The sequence below is a fragment of the Anser brachyrhynchus genome, assembly GCF_964034855.1.
Source record: "Anser brachyrhynchus genome assembly, chromosome: 1".
Lineage (NCBI taxonomy): Eukaryota > Metazoa > Chordata > Aves > Anseriformes > Anatidae > Anser > Anser brachyrhynchus.
The window spans coordinates 32657433-32675916 of NC_137694.1; the positions used below are offsets into that span (position 1 = coordinate 32657433).

Genomic DNA, 18484 nt, shown 5'->3' on the forward strand with positions numbered 1-18484 from the left:
TTGTTTTGATTTGAAGTTATAGCTCAGCAAATTTGATTTGAAGTTAAGACTGAGTAGTTTAAAAGTATAAACATTACTATTGTCCATACTACGGAAATTCAGAGATAAAGTTAAAAGAAATTGAAACATCCAAACCTGAGGAAGCAGACGCTCAAAACACAAATACTAAATGTGCAGTATAGTGCTATTTTGGTTATGCAAAATAATACTTGCTGATCCAGTTTGTTAAAAAGATCTTAAAAATCTGTATTTATTTAGTTTTTTTCCCATAAAATGCTCCAACAGGGCAAAGTTACTGTTGGTTTAGAGATGAACAGCTATCTTCTTATGTCTGGATTTATTTTAAATTAAGCTTTTAATCTGAAATTTATGGTTTAAGAAAACTTACTTTCTCTTATTATGCACAAAACCATTTTCACATGCTGATTTTTTTTGTGAGAAAACCTACATTATTACTTGTCTAATACAGGCAAAATGAGATCATTGGACAAAAATACATGGTTGTGTTGTTTATGAAAGGCAAGGTAGCATCTGAAGAGTTCTTAGCAAGAAATAAGAAACTCGATGTATATTTCAGTTGGAGAACCATGTCAAATAATCGAATGACTTGTTCTTAGCAAAATATCAAAGGCATATCAACAGAACCTGATGAAGTGTTATTAAATGGACCTTGGTGTGGCATGTTACAAATCTTTGGCTGTCAACAAAAATACATAGCGTATAAAGTCATCTTAACAATGTGACATAAAACAAACCCTGAGTAGAGAATAGATAGGGTGTCACAGAATGAAACCAAGTGCAGACCAGCTGAGCTAATCATGTGTCATGAAGACTAAATTGATTCAGGCAAGGTGGGTAAAACAGCAAAATCACCCAATATTTTAGAAGAAATGATCGGGAAATGATCATGGTAATGATGTGGTAAATATGAACAGGTGCCTAATAATAGGCAGAATAATCCTCCCTGCAGTGGGGAGAGTGGGAGCATTGCAGCTTTCTGGCTTCCTTATTTACATAGTCATATGATTTATTGGTATTATGTTAAGGTTTATATTTGGTATTTCTAAAGCTTCAGAAGCTATAACTGGCTATTAGACAAACATTAACTGCTTTGAAAGCTTGGCTCATGACTGGCAACCAGAGCTCATTTGTCCTTGTCAACATTCCTGTTGCCCCTATCTGTTGCACACTTTCATTAGCAGCACTGAGGAGATTGCGTGGCAATCAGTGTCCACGTTTATGGAAATAGATAGGCACAGCCTATTTCTAAAATAGCTGGTGTTAGTCAGCCTATCCTCTCACTTACTAGTGAGGTCCCTCCTTGCCTGGAAGGGATGCTAGCCCTAGGTTTGTTGCAATCGTTTTGGGAAACTGACCATGCCGTGCTCCAGGAATCACCCTGACTTTCTGAAGTGTGTGGAGGCTTGGTAAGGCTGTTTCGTGTGTGCATTCCAGTGTAACAAACAGAGCTGTTGGATCAGTCCTTTCAAAGTCAAGATAGAACAATATGTAATGCTTGTGAAAAGAGGATTTCTACAACAAAAGTCAAACATCATTAAAGCCAACTACTTCACATTGTCATAATAAAATGTTTTAAGGAGTGGATTAGTTTCTTCCGAGTAAATATAATCCTTGTGAAAGCCATTTGTTTCATGTTTTGTACTTATGTACAAAACAACACCTCTGTCTACGTATTTTGCCACAGTGCCTTACCGAAATAACTGGCATCAGACAAACTGGCTTCCAGGCGAAAGGTCAGAGCCCACCTGTATGATGGTTACAGTCTTTGTAGAGATAAGTAGACCTCATTTCTGTGGGATCTTATGAAACACAGGCACTCAGAATACATATCTTTCCAATACAAATCTTGTGGAAGACTTACAGATACTCTCTACTAAGACTGAGTGGAAAAAAGTTTTTTTTTTTTTTAATTTTAATTTTTATTTTTGCATATGTTTGCTCCTTGCTCTGTCTCTGGTTCACCTTGCCCTGTGTGCTGCCACGAGTGGTTCTGAAAAGTTCACATATGTCAGATATTTGATGTCATCAATGAAAATTCCTGGGTGGCTCACCAGTAGGAGAATCATATGTCTTGCATGTGCAAGCCAGCCTGGGTGACTTCAGCAGAAGCAATATCCTGTTGAGGGCCTGATAAACCCATGCCAGGAGTGCTTTAAAGTCCTATCATGTTTCCGTCTCTAAGAAGATACATTTTGTGATTGCCAAGATTTTTTTTTTTGATGAGTATTTTTGAAGACACTTCACATGTGTCTTAATGTGGCAAAGTTGAAAAGTCTGAATGTATCCCTTAAAGGATAAAGGTACAGACCGTAAGTTGCTGGGAAAAGTAGAAACAGAACAAGTTGCTGGTATTTGAATATATATTATACAGCTGTTTGCTGGGTGAAAGTGTAACTATTTGAACTGAAATTTTTGTGAGGGATTATAATGTATCATTTTTAATTTAAGCCTCTTCTTTTATTCAGCAACATTTCTTTTTAGGGACTTCACCATTTATTGCATTGACCCACTGTACTTTAGGTTATTGCTCTTTTAGTCAGAGCTCAACATCTTGTTGAGGAAACATATTTGAAAATCTGTCCGACAATGATCTGCAGCTATTATTTCTTATTGCTTCTCATCCCTGAAAATAGTAAGCAGAAGCCTAGCTGGGCACGGGGCCCAAGAAAAACAAGGTCTTTAACGGAGAATTTCTCTGTCAGGATTGTGGTAAGCCTAGTGTGATGCTGTGGAAGACCAGACTGGAGACAGAAAGCAGGAAAGGATGCCTTCTTTATGCATGATAATTTAACCCAGGGCTGATGGAAGGGTTAAAATAAAAGGATTTGCAGTCAGGCCTCATTTTACAAGGTCTGTGTCTCTTAGGTGCTATTTAAGGATAGGTAATTGTAGTTAAGGGATTTTTTTTGTTAAGTGTGTTTTTAATTGCTTACCAAACAATTCCTAAATAGTCAAGAGGCATGAAATGCCAACAGCAAGACAAAATTACTGGCAAGTTTGTGTAACCATCTTGAAGGCTCAGCAGGGTTGAGGCACAGGAACAAGGTATTTGGTATTTGGTCTGACTGGTCCTTCTGTGCAAGAAAGATGTAGAAAAGAGGCTAAATGTGAAAAAAAAATCTGGAGGTAGGAAGGTTCAGCCATTATTCTAATGATTTAGAGATCTGGGGAACATACCAACACAATTCCCACAGAATAGAGTAGCAGGCCTTGTCAAAGCTGCTCTGAGACTAAGGCAGAAAAAGTTGTTCTATGTAAACCAAAGTAACCTTAAGGAATGCTTTATGCTGAGATAAGGAGAGAAGATTTATTCTGGAATACTTTTAATACTAGAGGCACAGTAAAACCAATTGCAGAGGATCAGAAGAAATATTATCTTACATGATGCCAGAGGCTGCACTGTGCAGTGAGAAGGAGGCCATTTCATTTCCTCTGTAAATCGGGATTTTAAGGCTTTGAAGTAGTGAGAAGGGCATTGCCGGTTACATCTTCTCAATGGGTGTATGTCTACATTAGCCAGCAATATAGTGCGCTGAGAGAGGGATGTGGGTATGCCATGACATGATGCATGTTGGCCTGAGGATCTGCTCTTCACATTATAAATCTTGCGATGGTTTTGTGCAGATGAACAGAAGTGCAAGGTCAGAACGCTGTAGTCCATCCTGCTTCTGCACAACAGTCCTCTGCACAGCAAGTCCAGAAGGCCTAGCAAACAGACTATCGGATGTCTAAAGTGGCCTGTTGCTGTCTGTTTGCTTGCTCAGCACTTGTCTTTGCCCTCACATGGCTGAAAAAAATCCCTTCTTACTTTATCCATCTTACAACATCTGTGGGAACCTGTTTAGAAACCTCAGTTCATACTCTGAATGTTATTTCCATTGACACAGGCCTGCATATACCGAACAGAAGGGTGATTTTTTTTTTTTTTTTTGTAGTTATAGAGAATAAGGAGATAGGGACTGCTCTTTTATGGAACCCAGCTTCTGCTTTGCAGTTCTCCCACCCTAAAAAGTGTGTAACAGCTCCTGTCACTTCATTGTAATGTTTTCTTTACCCACTGCTCTGACAATGGAGGGCAGGGGCGAGTTCCAGTTTGCTTGGAAGCTGAACTGGAGCACTGCCAATGCTGCTGAGCAAGGCTGAAGAGTGTGACGTGGTGGTAGCACACCGTGATCAGGTGAAGTGCCAGTGAAGAGTGGCTGTACAACTTTAATGTGGCATCACCATGGCTGCAGCATCAGAGGAAAAAAGAAGTTCTGACACCCAATGCCTGTTACAAAGAGGGCAGTCACAGCACCTGATCTGTATGGGCTGCTGGCCAAACACCTTGGTGTGCCATGGGGAGACCTCCTCTGTTGTGGAGGTGGCTGTTGTGTGAGCACCATCCATGCTTGATTTCTTAGAATTGTCCAGATGATTTATTAAACCCGTCAGGTGCCTGGCACAGAGCTTGTAGACTATTGCCGTGGGAGTAGGAGTGGAGGCACACTGGTGGCCATGTTGTGAGGAAGTGGCGGTGGAGGAGCCATTACTAACAACCAGCCCCTTGGGGTCCCACATGGCCCTTCTGACCCCAGTCCCCATGTGGGGCAGGAGTTGGGCGTTTCCTCTACATAACCTGTGCCTCCTGGCCCACCAGGGATGGTTTAGTGTCACTTTGTTGTGACTGAGTGAGTCGTCGTGACAGAGTTCATCCGAACTTCAGCAGGCCCCAGCACCCAGCCACTCACCTGGGGCAATGAATGCACCCAGGGTGGAGGCCTCTTTGGGGCACTGAACTTGCAGATGCATGGAAGCTGGATGTCTGTCTGTCAGGAGTGGTCACTGCACAGTCCCTCTGGGAACAAAGTGTGCCAGCAGGCACATCTGGGGTCCCCCCACACAGCCCTGAACAGGGTGATCCTGTTCATACAGCCCTCAGCAGGAGATTGATCTCCTAAGTACCTTCATGGTCTTCTGGGAGGTGATTTGGGTCCTTTAAGTGCTTATAATATCTTGTGCTGGACGTTATTAATAACACCCAGCCAACATTTCTCTTAGAAATAGTAAAATTGGAAAAGCAGGAATGCTGCTGAACATTTGCAGCAAAACCAAACCTATTATGTGCAGAAGCGAAGAGCCCATTGTGCTAAAGTAAGACCCTTAGAGGATTAAACAATAAAAATGTTTCACAGAGTGACATTCCAGAAAGTTCAGGTCAGCATGACCTGGCTTGAAGACTTTTAAAAAACTTTTTAAATACATGCATTCACATAATAAATAGTAACAAGGACAATGTGAGAATAACAAGTACTTTAAAAAATGTTTTACTGTATCACATAATTTAAAAAAAGGAAAAAAAAAAAAAACACAAAACCCCACCAACTCATCGGAGTCCAACTCTGCCTGTTACTTGGGGAAACTGGAGCTGTGTTGGGCTATGGATTTCTTAGGGCTTTCCCAGTGATTCCCAGCTCACAGCATGCAGATCCAGTCAGCTGGCAAGCTGCAGGGTGCCCTCCCTTCTGAAGACCTCCCCCAGTTGCCTGTTACAGGGAGCCTCTGTGCTACCTTGCCAGAGATCTGATTTCTACGCCTTGACTTTGGACTCAGTCAAAAAGCTAAACGCAGTGGAAAGGCAGTAGTTCTCTCCTTGACCTGTTATTGTCCCAGGTATTGTACAGTGGCCAACCCTTTAGATGTTTACAGAATCCTCTTCCTGCCCACAGCCACTGCAGGAGGACTGATCACATCGCTGTGGTCTGTTCCATGTTTCAGTACCGTAAGTTCCCAGTACCAGAGGCATATGGCGTGCTACAAGGCATGCTGGTATGCACTTCCAGCTTGGTTTCACAGGAAGGGAGGCTTTTATCTGTAGAGTGAAGGTTAATATAAATGTGCTTAGTATAAATGTACTGTGCAGTGTGTCAGGTGTGGATTCAAGGTGTCACAAAAAGTGCCTATGTTGTGTGGCAGACCTCTGAATCCAGGGCCTGGAGTTGTGGTACTTCTCAACACTTATCTATTCAAGATCTTGTATTTAATTTTCAATGCCCATGTAACCTGCCCGTCAGACTGAAGCCATCTTATATCAGAGCCCTATCTATTTTAATCATAAGAATTAGCCACATACATGTGTTTCAGGCCATAGGTACTCTAATTAGTACTATTATAACAGCTAGCAAATAACTTTGGCCACTGCTTGAAGTCCCATCTAGGTCCTAACCCTGTGCAGTGAGCTTATGGAACGATGATTAACTTAGTAGTGTCTGAACAGGTAGGATTAATCTGTTTGAAGTGCAGGTGGGAAGGTGTGATGTCTCTTTTATCAAAGTACCATTGAATGCTTTTTTGAAACATGAGGGTCTTGTGATTTCATTTATATGTTAACCAGACTTGTAGTCTTTTGCAGTGATTTTAAGCAGCAAAACATCTAACAGATGAAAAACAGAGATTATTTATTTAGGTCTGTATCTGAAACTATTTTTTTTAATCAAATGGGAAGGATGACTTGTTAGTGAAGGGAAGGAAAAAAAAGAATATTGCTAGTGTTCTGTAAAACTTTATTTTCAGTTTCCGAGTGTATCCCGAAAAGGCCCACGCGGTGGCAGCAAAGGGCATAGTTTAATGTTGGAAAAGTTGAATCCAGTGGAAGGGGATTCTTTCTGTCAAACTTTTTTCCAACACTTTTGTGTGCCACAAACAAATTCATAGTCCCTAAATTATAGTATTCTTCTTTGAAGGAATTCTGGGTCTTGAACTATGTAGGAACTGTCCCCTATTTTTGCCTTTTATATATGACTTTTGTATGCTTAACATACTAAAATAATTTAAATTGGTACCAAAATGTATTGATTTTTTTCCAGTTGTATTGCTTTAAATGGATAAAATATTGCCTAAAGGAAATCTGTTCTATTCTATGTAAGCCTGTGTCAGTAAATAATGCCCCAAGGTTTAAAATTATAACAGAGTGATGTATTTTTCATGTAACATCCAAAAGTCAGAGTTGCAACTGCTTTTCTCACAAATGTCAGCTGTCTTAGATGAATCAGTTTTCAATTGACCAGCAGGTGCTGAGATGCATCACTATTCAACGTTGTAAAGTGTCATTAAAATCGTAGACACATGCCATTTTCTCTTCTGTTGCTAATTGTGACATTACTATGGCTATAATACAGGTTGTCAGGGTTGTCTTCTTTGAGTGCTGAATGTGTCAGGAGGTGGTTTGGAGTGAATTTATTATATGTGTTGTTACTGTGTTTCAGTTATTCTTATAAAGCACTAGGAGAAAGTACATCTTTTTGGTGTACTTGCATCTTAGAGATTATTTCTTTCACAGAAAAAGTGTGAAATTGCAAAGTATATATTAATAGCAGAAATTACTTAGGAATTAAAAGTATTCCTTTAATTAATTTTAACAAAGGCTCATTTTGAAGAGGACTCTGCTTAGGTGATTAAGTGAATTGTGACCCCATTCCAAACATTCTGCAGTTGACGAGTGCGTATAAAGAGGGTTTGTGTTTCATTTAACAACCTGAAACAATTAAGCAGCTATATACATTAAGACAAACAAACAAAAAAACCACACACACACAAGAGCTTTCTATTAAATACTTTACCTTTGTCTGGAATAGATACACAGTTCCAGTTTTTTTTTTTTTTTTTCTCCCTTGCTGCAACTACATAGAAATAATGGTGTCCCCGGAAATGTGTATTTACCGAAGTCTTTACACCAGATCTTATTCAGGATTCAGTCTTCTAGTTTGCGTACTTGCTTTTCAGCAATTGTAAGGCTAGTCATCATTAGCCTAATTTTTTGGCAAGCGTTAGGAACAAACAGGAACGTGTTTTACTGTTACTGTTCTGTAGAACTGCAAGGTCCACAATGGATCTATTAGCCTTCCAGACTGCCTTCATAGATGTATCTACTCAACCGTGTTTCATGACCTTTATGTTGCTATATCCTTTGTATATATCTGTTTTAGTCAGATAGTTATACCATAGTCATCCTATAAGGCAAAGTATAAATTGGTTTTTGTTGTTCTTGTTATGCTCTCTTGTTAAAGCACTCGGCTAGAAAAAAGGTCTTAATATCTGTCCCTGCTCAGTTGGCAAGGATTGGAAATTCAGAAATTTCAAGCTCTTGTGAACTGCCAGAAGGAAGGATTTCAGATCTATAAGTCTTCTATGCCATTCCCAGAGACTAATCCTTTGTGGGCATTATGAGCCTTTCCTAAAGAGTGTGCAGAAAATGGGGATTCCTTTAGAAGATTTAGGGTCTAACATAGGCTGTGACAAATGTACACTGTGCAAATATACAGAGATATCAGAAAGTTTAGTAGAGTTGTAAGAATTACAGATGTAAAATACTGCTCCAAGAAAGCACAAGAAAGCAGTCTTGAAGTGGTCTTCGGGCGAGGCTTTTTATTGCAGGTTGTCGTCCTAGCTGGGCTCCTAAGCCACAGGTGTCTAGGGAGATCTCATCAGCAAAAGAAACCGTGTTTTCTAAGTAACTGTGATTGAAGAACCTCATCTCTTGAGCCAACATCAGTACTTGAAAATCAAAGTTTAAAAAATTTAAGCTTAATTTTCAAACCAGTTAAGGTGTTTTATATAAAAATATGAAAAGCACCTATAAATATAGCACCTATAAAGCTACATATACTCTCAGTCATATCAGCTGGTGAAAAAATACCTCTTGGTTTCATCTGCTAAATCTGCCGTATTGCATCTATCTTGTGTAAAGTAGACTTCGGCAAGCTTCTTGTCTTCCTGAGTCAGGAAACACCAGAGCAAAAAAAAAAAGTTTAGTTTGGCTGTAATTAAAAGATGATGATTCTGAAATCCCAAACCATTAAAAGACTAAAAAATTCATTCTCCAAACCATGCTCTCTGTGCAGACAGAGGACAAAGTAGGTCTTGCAGATCACAGAACAACCACAAGAGAATAATCATAGAACCCAGCATGTAAATAAGCTCCCAAAAAGCTCCCTAATCCATAAAGACTTCTTGAGATCCTGCTTGTGGTCAGCAGGATCAAAGCCTGCCAAAAAAAAAAAAAAGCCACAGTTGGAGCTGTGTTATCATAAAGTACCCATAAGGCAGGCTGATCAATTTGAGAGCTGTGCTAAACATTTTGGTGGAATGACTTAAATTAGAAGGAGTTTGTAGAGAAAATCAAAGTGGGAGGAAAAAAAAAAATCCAAGCTAAACCAGTTGAAGGTTGTCCCTGATCAGAGATGCCAGAGGGAAGAACTGTAAGTGCTGAAAACAGCCAGGCCTGTTAGCTAAGAACAGCGACTACAAAGGATGCTGGCGGCTGCCATGGGAAAAGCATGTGAGAGACAGCGGCACGTCCAGCACCCGAGGAGTCGCAGTCGAGCCCTGGGTTGGACAGAGGAGCAAGGAGCCTGTGGCAGTGACAGAGCTGTCCTGCGGTGTTGCTATGGTGACACTGATGTGACTTTGGGAATGTCTTAGGGTTGTGTAGACTGATTCCCCTTTCCTCCTTTGCAATAAACACCCTTTCCTGTGCTGGTTAGGACCGATTAAATAAATTGACCATGTCACTGTGTAGTTATACCTTATGCAGAAGTTTACTGTTACGTATTTTATTTTTTACATATTTTTAACTTATTTTATACCACTGTTACGTATTTTACTTTTTATTTGATTCATTTTTTAAAAATTATTATGTTTAAAGTAAAAAAAAAATCCACAACTTAAAATATTCAAAACATCAGTTAATGTGCTTGTATTAATGTGAAGAGTATATGAACCAAACTTCATGTAAGCTTATTCATTTTTTGATGATACAGTAAATTTGACCATTTTTGAAGTGTACTCGTTCACAACACAAATACAATGACAGATTTTTCCTGCGCCCATTCTGTGGGCACTCAGTGACGTTTGTTTGTTTGTTTTTGGTTTTGTTTTTGAAGGTACAGGTAAGGGCTATAACATTGCTTTTTTATTTCATACCACTCTGAATTGAATTGACATGTAGACACAGGTAGTGCTTTTCCTTAATCACACATTGTGACTGTGGCATTGTCTGTTAGGATTTGGGGAAATATTCTGCTCTGTCAGACCTCTTGCCTGTTGAGGAACCATAGTGTTGCTTTTGCCCATGTGTTGTTTTCTTTGCCTGCGACACACAAGCACTGAGTCTCCTGAAGACTGAAATGTTTGGCTCTAACCCAAATTGTTGGGTTCCAAAGGAAGAAAATAACCTTGTTTAATGTTAGTGGGTTACATAGCAGCTCATGATGTGGAGCCATATGTCTATGGAGAATCGTAATGTAGGAGGCTGAAGGGCCTAAGACACCTTCTGAGGCCTGTTAGGATGTAGGCCTTTCAAGATGATCTGGGTGTCTTCTTCTGTCTTCTTGTATAGTAAATCAAATCCTTAGGTGATCTCTTCTTACCATAAACTAGGAAGTGTGTAAAGCTGTAATCTGTACTGTTAGGAGGTTTTTCCTTTTGCCTGGAATGAAAAACTAGAACTGAGCCATTTCTTCTGCTGTGTGGAACTTCTGCCAGTTCCTGCTAACTGAGGAGCTGGTCCATTAATGTCTCTCTCTTTTTCCCATTTGCTTTAATTCATACAAGATAAACACAAATACAGTTTTAATAAGTATTAAGTTATTAATGAGCACTTTCACTAAAAGCATGTTTTTAAGAAGGAAAATGCTGCTTAGCACTTTTCATCCCTCTTCACTTTGGTTGAACCTCCCAAGGCAAGAAGTACCTGGAATGGAAAAACACGTGGCACGGCTGCCACCCCAGTGAGCCATTTGCATGCTCTAGGTACTGCTGCTGTATTCTCTTTTTTATTGTCCTGACAAAACAGGGGAATGGAGAGCAAACTGGTCCCCATCATCTCTGCCAGTGACTAAGTCGGTGGTAGCAGCAGGTAGGTCGGCAGCCTGTTCCCCGGCCTTGTGAGGCTGCTGGAGTGGAGGGCACAGTTGTGCTTCAGACTGCTGAACATGAAAGCCAGGACAGAGCAGAGAAAGAAATGGCAAATGCAGGAAGACAATTTATAGGCGCTCGCTTTCCCCTGGCAGCAGCAGTAGCAGCAGCTGATGTGACTCACACATTTGGCCCATGTCCTGCTTCCAGTTCCTACAGGGCAAGGCCTGGGACAATAGTCCCTGCTAGCAGCCTTCCCATGGCCTGTATGCATTTAATGTCTCACATTGGAATGCGACTACTTGTGTGAAAGAAACTGAGCACTTAAGGTAGTCTTTGCCGGATTATGGCCCTAGTGCTATGGTTAAACTGCTTTTGCTAGAGAGGGCAATCCATCTGTTGTCTTCATCTTTCAGTAATGCGAGAGAGAATGGAAGAAAATGAAAGACCAGATTTATTCTCAGAGAAAATATTATTTGAGTTTATTCAAGCATTCGCGATTGCAGTACCCCCAAAAGTACATGCATTTGTAAAACACATTTTGTTGTCATCCTGAAAAGTCAGAGCACAGAATTTTTTACAGAAACATCTGAGTTTAGCTAGTGGTAATACACGTCTCCCTATGACTTTTATCTGCTGTTATAACCATCCATCAAACTAAAACTACAACCATAACAGAAATAATATGTCCTTTAAAAAAGATATTTACCTGCATTTTTCAGCAATTCTATATGTTCTGGGCCTGTTCAAAGAGAATCTGTAACTGTGATGTAAATACAACTGTGCTTTGGTAAATCTGGTAAATCTGCAGGATTGCTGCAGTTATCTTAAAGTTAAGAGTTTTAAAACAGGGCACCCGCCTCACAGGTAACACGTGTTCATTAATATTTACATACTTCCACAAATCAGCAGATTAAGAGATGTGCTCGTATACACGAACTTCTAAATGTTTCCTTTATTTTAACAGGAATTGAGTACTTTCTTCTAGACATTTTACATTTTTGTTCAAAAATTTCTGATTGTCACCCAAGCTAGAAAGTTTTCACATTTTGGCTGTCAGCCAGAAGCTGTGAAAATTTTTAGAAAAATGAGATATATTCCAGTAAAAGAAGAATGGCTGAAAATCTACTTTTTTTTTTTTTTTTTTTGACACAAGCCTTTTGATCTCCTTGGATGTCATGGAGAGATAGGTACTATTCAGTTTACCAGACAATAAAGGAAACAAATGAAGATGGCAGAGCAATAGTTCATCTCACTCTTGTTACTTGCATGATTTTAACTTATTTGAGTTAATCTTAAATTGAAACTAGTGGTATTTTTGTTGTTGGTCTCAACAGCATACTAAGCAATACTCAGAATATGGAGCAACCCTCATATCTAGTTCTTCAACAGGAAAAAAGACAGTAAATTTGGGGAGGGAGGAGAAATTTTCAAAAATTGATAAAGAAAACCTAGTCTGCAATAAAACACTGAGGAGATTATAGAGTTTTGGGTTTTTTTCTTCATGTCTATTTTTTTTCCAGTTCAGCTTTTGGCTCACTCTGTGAGTCTTCGTGCCAAATCTTGAGTTCTTTAGTCAGAATACCCATAAGATGATCCAGGATTTTTGCTTGGTAATAACTGCAAAACTCTCCTTGCTTTTACTGGTAAGCAACAAATAGCGTCTTAGAATTTCTTCAGCCTTCTTCACAGACATTTTAAGCCTTCTTCCCAGCGCAGTCATCTACAGATTTTGAAGTGATTTTTTTTTATTTTCTGTGCAACACTAGTTTGCAAAGTTTAGAGACGGGACTCACTACCATTTTTTATTTTTTGTTAGTTGTGCTCAAAATGTATATTGTGTAGTTTCAGCACCCAAAGCATCTTCACACTTGAATAAGTTCCTGGAAGTTTTGTTACATAGTCTTATGGTGGTGGTCCTGTGTTTGCTTATGAGCTTTACTCATGTTTCCATCTGCCTGCTGATAAGAATGTAAATTCTTCTGTAATTCATAAAATTGGTTTTAGATCAGACCAGTGCTGTGCAGTTAAAACTTTAAATTGAACTTTAGTGATTAACATATTCTTACAGCTGGGTAGCCAAACATTGGTTTCTGCAAACTGAGACAGTTATTATTTTGGATAAAACATTGACCACATGCTGTAAAAGTTAATAATCAGTCCAAAATTCTTCAAGAATTCAAAGACCATTTTGAATAATGTGCAAACAACTACTTATGGCTATACCAGATGGCAGAAAAAATTGCTAAATTAATGAAAAGAACTTTTTATAATGCATGTTCCCACAGCTTTCTCTGTTAACATTGTTCAGTTACATTTAGTGTTAAAGCATTATAATTAATATGACATTTTCAGCATTATTCAGACAAAATGCAGTTACATTCACTGAGATTTTTATCTTGTCCATTCTGTAGGGATTTTCTGTGAGAGGAAGAATGGACAGTGTATTTAAGAATGTCTTGTTTGTGTTTGTGTGTGTTTAGGAATGGGTGTTCATACATAGGTAGAGACAGGAATATTAATGATATATGTGTATTTCTGAAAAACATGAAATGGCTCTTTTATAATGTAAAGATGTATGCTTTTGTCTTAAGGCATTACTGAGAGTCTCTTATTTCAAGATTTCCACACCCACACCCCCCGCCCTTTTTAAAGTAAATAATTTTTAAAATGCAATTCACCTATCTAGGAATGAATGAATTCAAAAACAGCTGAACACCAAATTCCAGAATTCCCTGATTAAACGGTATTTATATATGCATGCAGAAAGGTTAATGTAAGTAAGCATACATTTTCTAATGCAAAAGTTTTTCCATGCAATAATTTCTTACAGAAAATTCTTGAGTGCCAGGCAGATAGATTAGAAATATTTTGCCTCTTACCTGTTCTCCCCTAGCAAAGTGTAGGTTAGAAATTTATTTTTAGAGACGTTTTTACTGTAAAAGAATCAGCATGACTGTGATGGAGAACACTGCTGGTTGTAAAAGTTATAATGAAATGTTGAAAATCACACGGTTAGAGCCTATCTAAATGGAAGCAACCTGTAAAAAGATTTGTGATAAAATGGTTTTCAGTGACACAGGCTCTGAAAAGAAGGGTAAGGACACACAATAGGGTCTGGTGCTTTCATATGACCCATTGTAATATTTCCATTGTATCTAACACATAATGGTAACTGAGAACATAAGTTTATACTAGTTAACAGCAGTGTTTGACACCTACAATTAGTTCTCCATTGATTAATAAATGATAATACTATCAAAAGAACCTTTTCCTAGCCTTAAAGTACCCGTAAAGCTAAGAGAGGGGATATTCCTTTAGCACTTAGCCATCTGAAATATCAGGAAGATCACACCCTGCGCTGTGTAAGGCACAATGGGAGAATTTGCACAGGGTTTTTGTTCTTATCTTGGAACAGTGGAGGGCAAGACCTCGCAGACTCCCTGATGCCTCCTCACGCAGCAGCTTCGCTCCTGAGCAGTGTGTCAGCAGTGACAGAAACTCGCAGTTTTGGTTCTGTGACACCAGCTATTAGTGACCTGTGGGTACTGTGCTTCTTGGGTTTGTACCAAGCCTGGCAAGATTGGCTCAGGGACAGAAAAAAAAAATAAACCTTCCATTGTAAACTTCAGAAACATGCCACAAAAATCTGGAAGTTTTAAGGGCTAAAATACACTTTTTCTATGCCTCTGGTCATAAGTAGCAACATGGATCCACAAAATAATCTTTTAGTCTTTTTTCCAGAGTTATGTTGCTGATAATAAAGAATTACTTTCTTGCAAAACTTATCCACTAGACGCATTCCATGTTGAAATGAAATTCGTATATACATGCAAGAAGATGAATAGAAGTTAGGATAGAAAAAAGTACATGCAGCAAAAAAAATTCCTACCAGTAAGCTGAAACCAATAAGCTGGAGTGTAACACTACAACCATCCATCCGTGATCAGTGCTTGTGACTCAGAAACATCCACTTTTTAGTTATCTTGTGTTGTTTTCTTTTCCAAATAAAGGTTGCCTGCCTCCTCCAGGAAATGGAGAGTAAATGTTGAATTCTCATACTGGTGAAGTTAAGGAGGAAAATCTTGGTTTTGTCTCCTTTTGCTGAAAGGTTCCTATGTGACCCTGCATATTTCCACACGGTGGATATTAAGAGCCAGGTTTTCCCTGTTGTGCTCTGCCTTAAGTTGCAGTGGCATAGATGAAGTGAATCATAAGCAGTCAATAAGAAAAGTGCATGCGGTGTTGGAGATATTGCTTGAATTTTCCAGTGATTAACATTATGTTGTGTACGACTGCATGCGCCCATCTGGTTCCAGCTGCTTTGTCACTTGACAATGAGAAGAGAGTAAAAATGGCTACAAATAAATACTTTTTTTTTTTGGTCTTGTTTTGTTTACCACAAACTTATGCTTAGGTTTTGCACAATAAAAACCACAGTAAGCTGGGTTAGGAAATTCAAAATGGGTCTAGGGCCTTTGTGATTCTTTCCCTAGGTTTTCCTGCTGATTCAGTATGACCTTTCCTTTCCATAAATGTATCATCGGAGGGCTGGAGCACCTCTCCTATGAGGACAGGCTGAGGGAGTTGGGGTTGTTCAGCCTGCAGAAGAGAAGGCTCTGGGGACACCCTACAGCAGCCTGCCAGTGCCTAAAGTTTTCCTGTAGCCCCCTTTAGGCACTGGCAAGGGTTAATGGCTTTAAACTAAAAGAGGGTAGGTTTAGATTAGATATAAGGAAGAAATTCTTCACTCAGAGGGTGGTGAGGCACTGGAAGAGGTTGCCCAGAGCAGCTGTGGATGCCCCATCCCTGGAGATGTTCAAGGCCAGGCTGGATGGGGCTTTGGGCAACCTGGTCTGGTGGGAGGTGTCCCTGCCACACAGGCCTGTGCAGTGAAGAGAGGCTGAAGACACGAGTTGTCTAGTCTGGAGAAGAGGCTCAGAGGTGACCTTGTTGCTCTACAACATCCTGAGGAGGGGAAGCGAAGAGAGAGGTGCTGGTCTCTGCTCCCTGGTACCCGATCACGGGATGCAGAGGAACAGCACAAAGCTGCACTTGGGGAGGTTCAGACAAGATATTAGGAAAATTTTTTTTACCATGATGGTGGTCAAACTGTGGAACTCTGGCTTCCTAATGAAGTGGTTGATGCCCCATGTCTGTTCAAGAGACATCTGTATAATACCCTCAATAATGTGCTTTAACTTTTGGTTAGCCACGATGTGCTTAGGCAGTTGGACTCAATGATCTTTGAAGGTCCCATCCCACTGAACTGTTCTATTTTGCTCTATTTGGTTCACTGGATTGGACAAATGTTATTTTGGGGGACAACATGGGGTCATCAAGATAAAGGAAAAACAGGTAGATAGATCACCAGTAGTGATGCCTGTAGTCTCCTCAGTGGAGATGCAAATTCATTTTGTGCTGCATAAAGCTGGTAGTTCAAGCATTTTTTTTTCTTTTTTCTTTTGTATATGGAAAACTATATTAAAATTATGAAATTAAAATTAAGGCAGCTAGAGGGCACTGTAGCTAAACATTTGTAATGTGCCTTTTAACTAGACCTGATTTACTTGCCAGACATAAATTATAATTGAGAACTAACAATAGCTTTAAAGCTGCCCCTCATGTCTTTTGTCATTCCTAGAATATATCTAAATAATCTAAAAAAGCATCTGAAAGATGTGCTGTTTCCATCTTTGATGAGCTTTTGAGTGAAGAGACAAAAATATACAGAAGGTATTATTGAATTCCCACAAAATAATATATTCACTATAAACCATATACATAATTATAGTGCCATCTGTACATTTCAGATGTTGAAGTCTTCAACCAATAATCACAGTTGTCTAACTTATACATAATTGATAAGGGTAGATGTTTTCCATATGTTTTACCAGGATCTTCATGTATGTAAATAGGTGACGAGGTATTCCTACATATGTCAAAAATTGCTTTTTTGATCAGAGGTTCAGTGCAGTGCATAAAATATTACTTCATGAGTTTGTTTGGTCTTTACTCTGCATGTTTAGGAAACTGAGTAAAACAGAAAATATTTTCTGTAGGCTGATCCCTCCCTTCACATATACCTAGCAGTATTACATCTGTGAAATGAATGTCACGGAAATTTCACCAAAGAAAGATTCCAGATTTTGTTTTACTGAGAACAGCAGCTTCTGAACATGTAAGATGGGATTTAAGGTCAGATTTTGTTACACAGATTTCCTCAAGGAATGCATTAGCGCTTGTATGACCTCATTTGCACAAGCAGAACAACCTATTGTGAATTGGTACTCATGTCAGTGAAGTACACTGAATCTGCCCATAAGTAAACTGCTTTGAATTAGTAAGTCAGGTGCCAGATACTCACTCTAAATCACAAGGTAATCTTTGCTGGATATATGATACGTACATAGATAAAGGAAGAACAGTTAGGCTGTACAAAATCTGTCTGTAAATGTATACAGGAAAGTGTATTGATATTATTAAGGGCTCTGGTGCAATTTAAAATAAGTGATTCAGAGTGCTAGTGTTTGTTTCCTGCATAAAAATGGTGAGAATCGGATGAAGTGTTACATTATTTTTCATGATTCGAGAGTTCTTGATATTTCATCAGGACACAACACGGCTATACATATGGTTTTTTAATGTGAGGTTTACATCTGACTTGTCTGAGTGCTTTTATCTACATTAATCACATACCAATTAACTACTGTTACCTAATTACACCATCCATTTGGTGGAATCGTGTGTTTATCCCACCTAATTTGGTGTGTGCTGGTTAGCGGTCACAGTTGTGCAGTTCAGCTGGGATGAGCTTCACGCTGCGTGTTGCAGCTGCACCATGACTCAACTGCTCTCTCTTTTGTCTCTCTTTCATTCGGGAAGGTGACAAGGTAGGTAACAGCTGAGGCAGTTATCAGTCTTGGGTTTATTGGTGGATTGAGTGCATGCTCAAGGCAAAGATGAAATGATTCCAGTCCTTAGGGGGTGGGAATTTTCCTTTTCAGGCTGCTGATGATTGAGCCTATTGTTCCTGATTTTTGGCCTTGTTATTTTCCTGTGTCATTGAAAAATATGCCTGCACCTTTGCAGCAGCTCTAAGTATATCCTGGAGAACATCTGAGTTTGCAGTAGCCTCGCCAACAGTAAATACAGATATTGAATTTTTGTCACACTCCCAATAGCTATTCTGTTTCTGTGAATATTGCACGAAGTATACTTTTAAAAATGTTAATTGGAGCCGACTATGTTGATTTAATGAATAGTTGCACTAAGTGTATTAAATTCATGATTTATAAGATTTGTTACCAGATTAACCTTCGGTATTTTTAATTAAAGGCAACCAATTTTGTCAGTTCAGATGTTCTTTACTTTCACCAAGGAAAAAACACTATAATAAACCACCAAATAGAAATGAAAGTTTATTGGGGTAGGTATGAGAAGAATCACAATGACCTAGCAGAGTCCTTAGATTACAGAGAAACAGGACAATTGATTCCTCTCATTGAGACTCAGAGTCTCAATGTGAAAATAAACTCTTTACATTAATGCTTCGCCAATTCTGAGGTAT

General features: G+C 39.1%; 1 protein-coding gene across 5 annotated transcripts in view; it reads left to right on the plus strand.

Moving 5' to 3' along the window:
• The window catches only part of TMEM117 (transmembrane protein 117), a 218271-nt gene that overhangs the window by 37030 nt on the left and 162757 nt on the right, over positions 1 to 18484 (plus strand). The gene's annotated exons all lie outside the window — the stretch shown is intronic.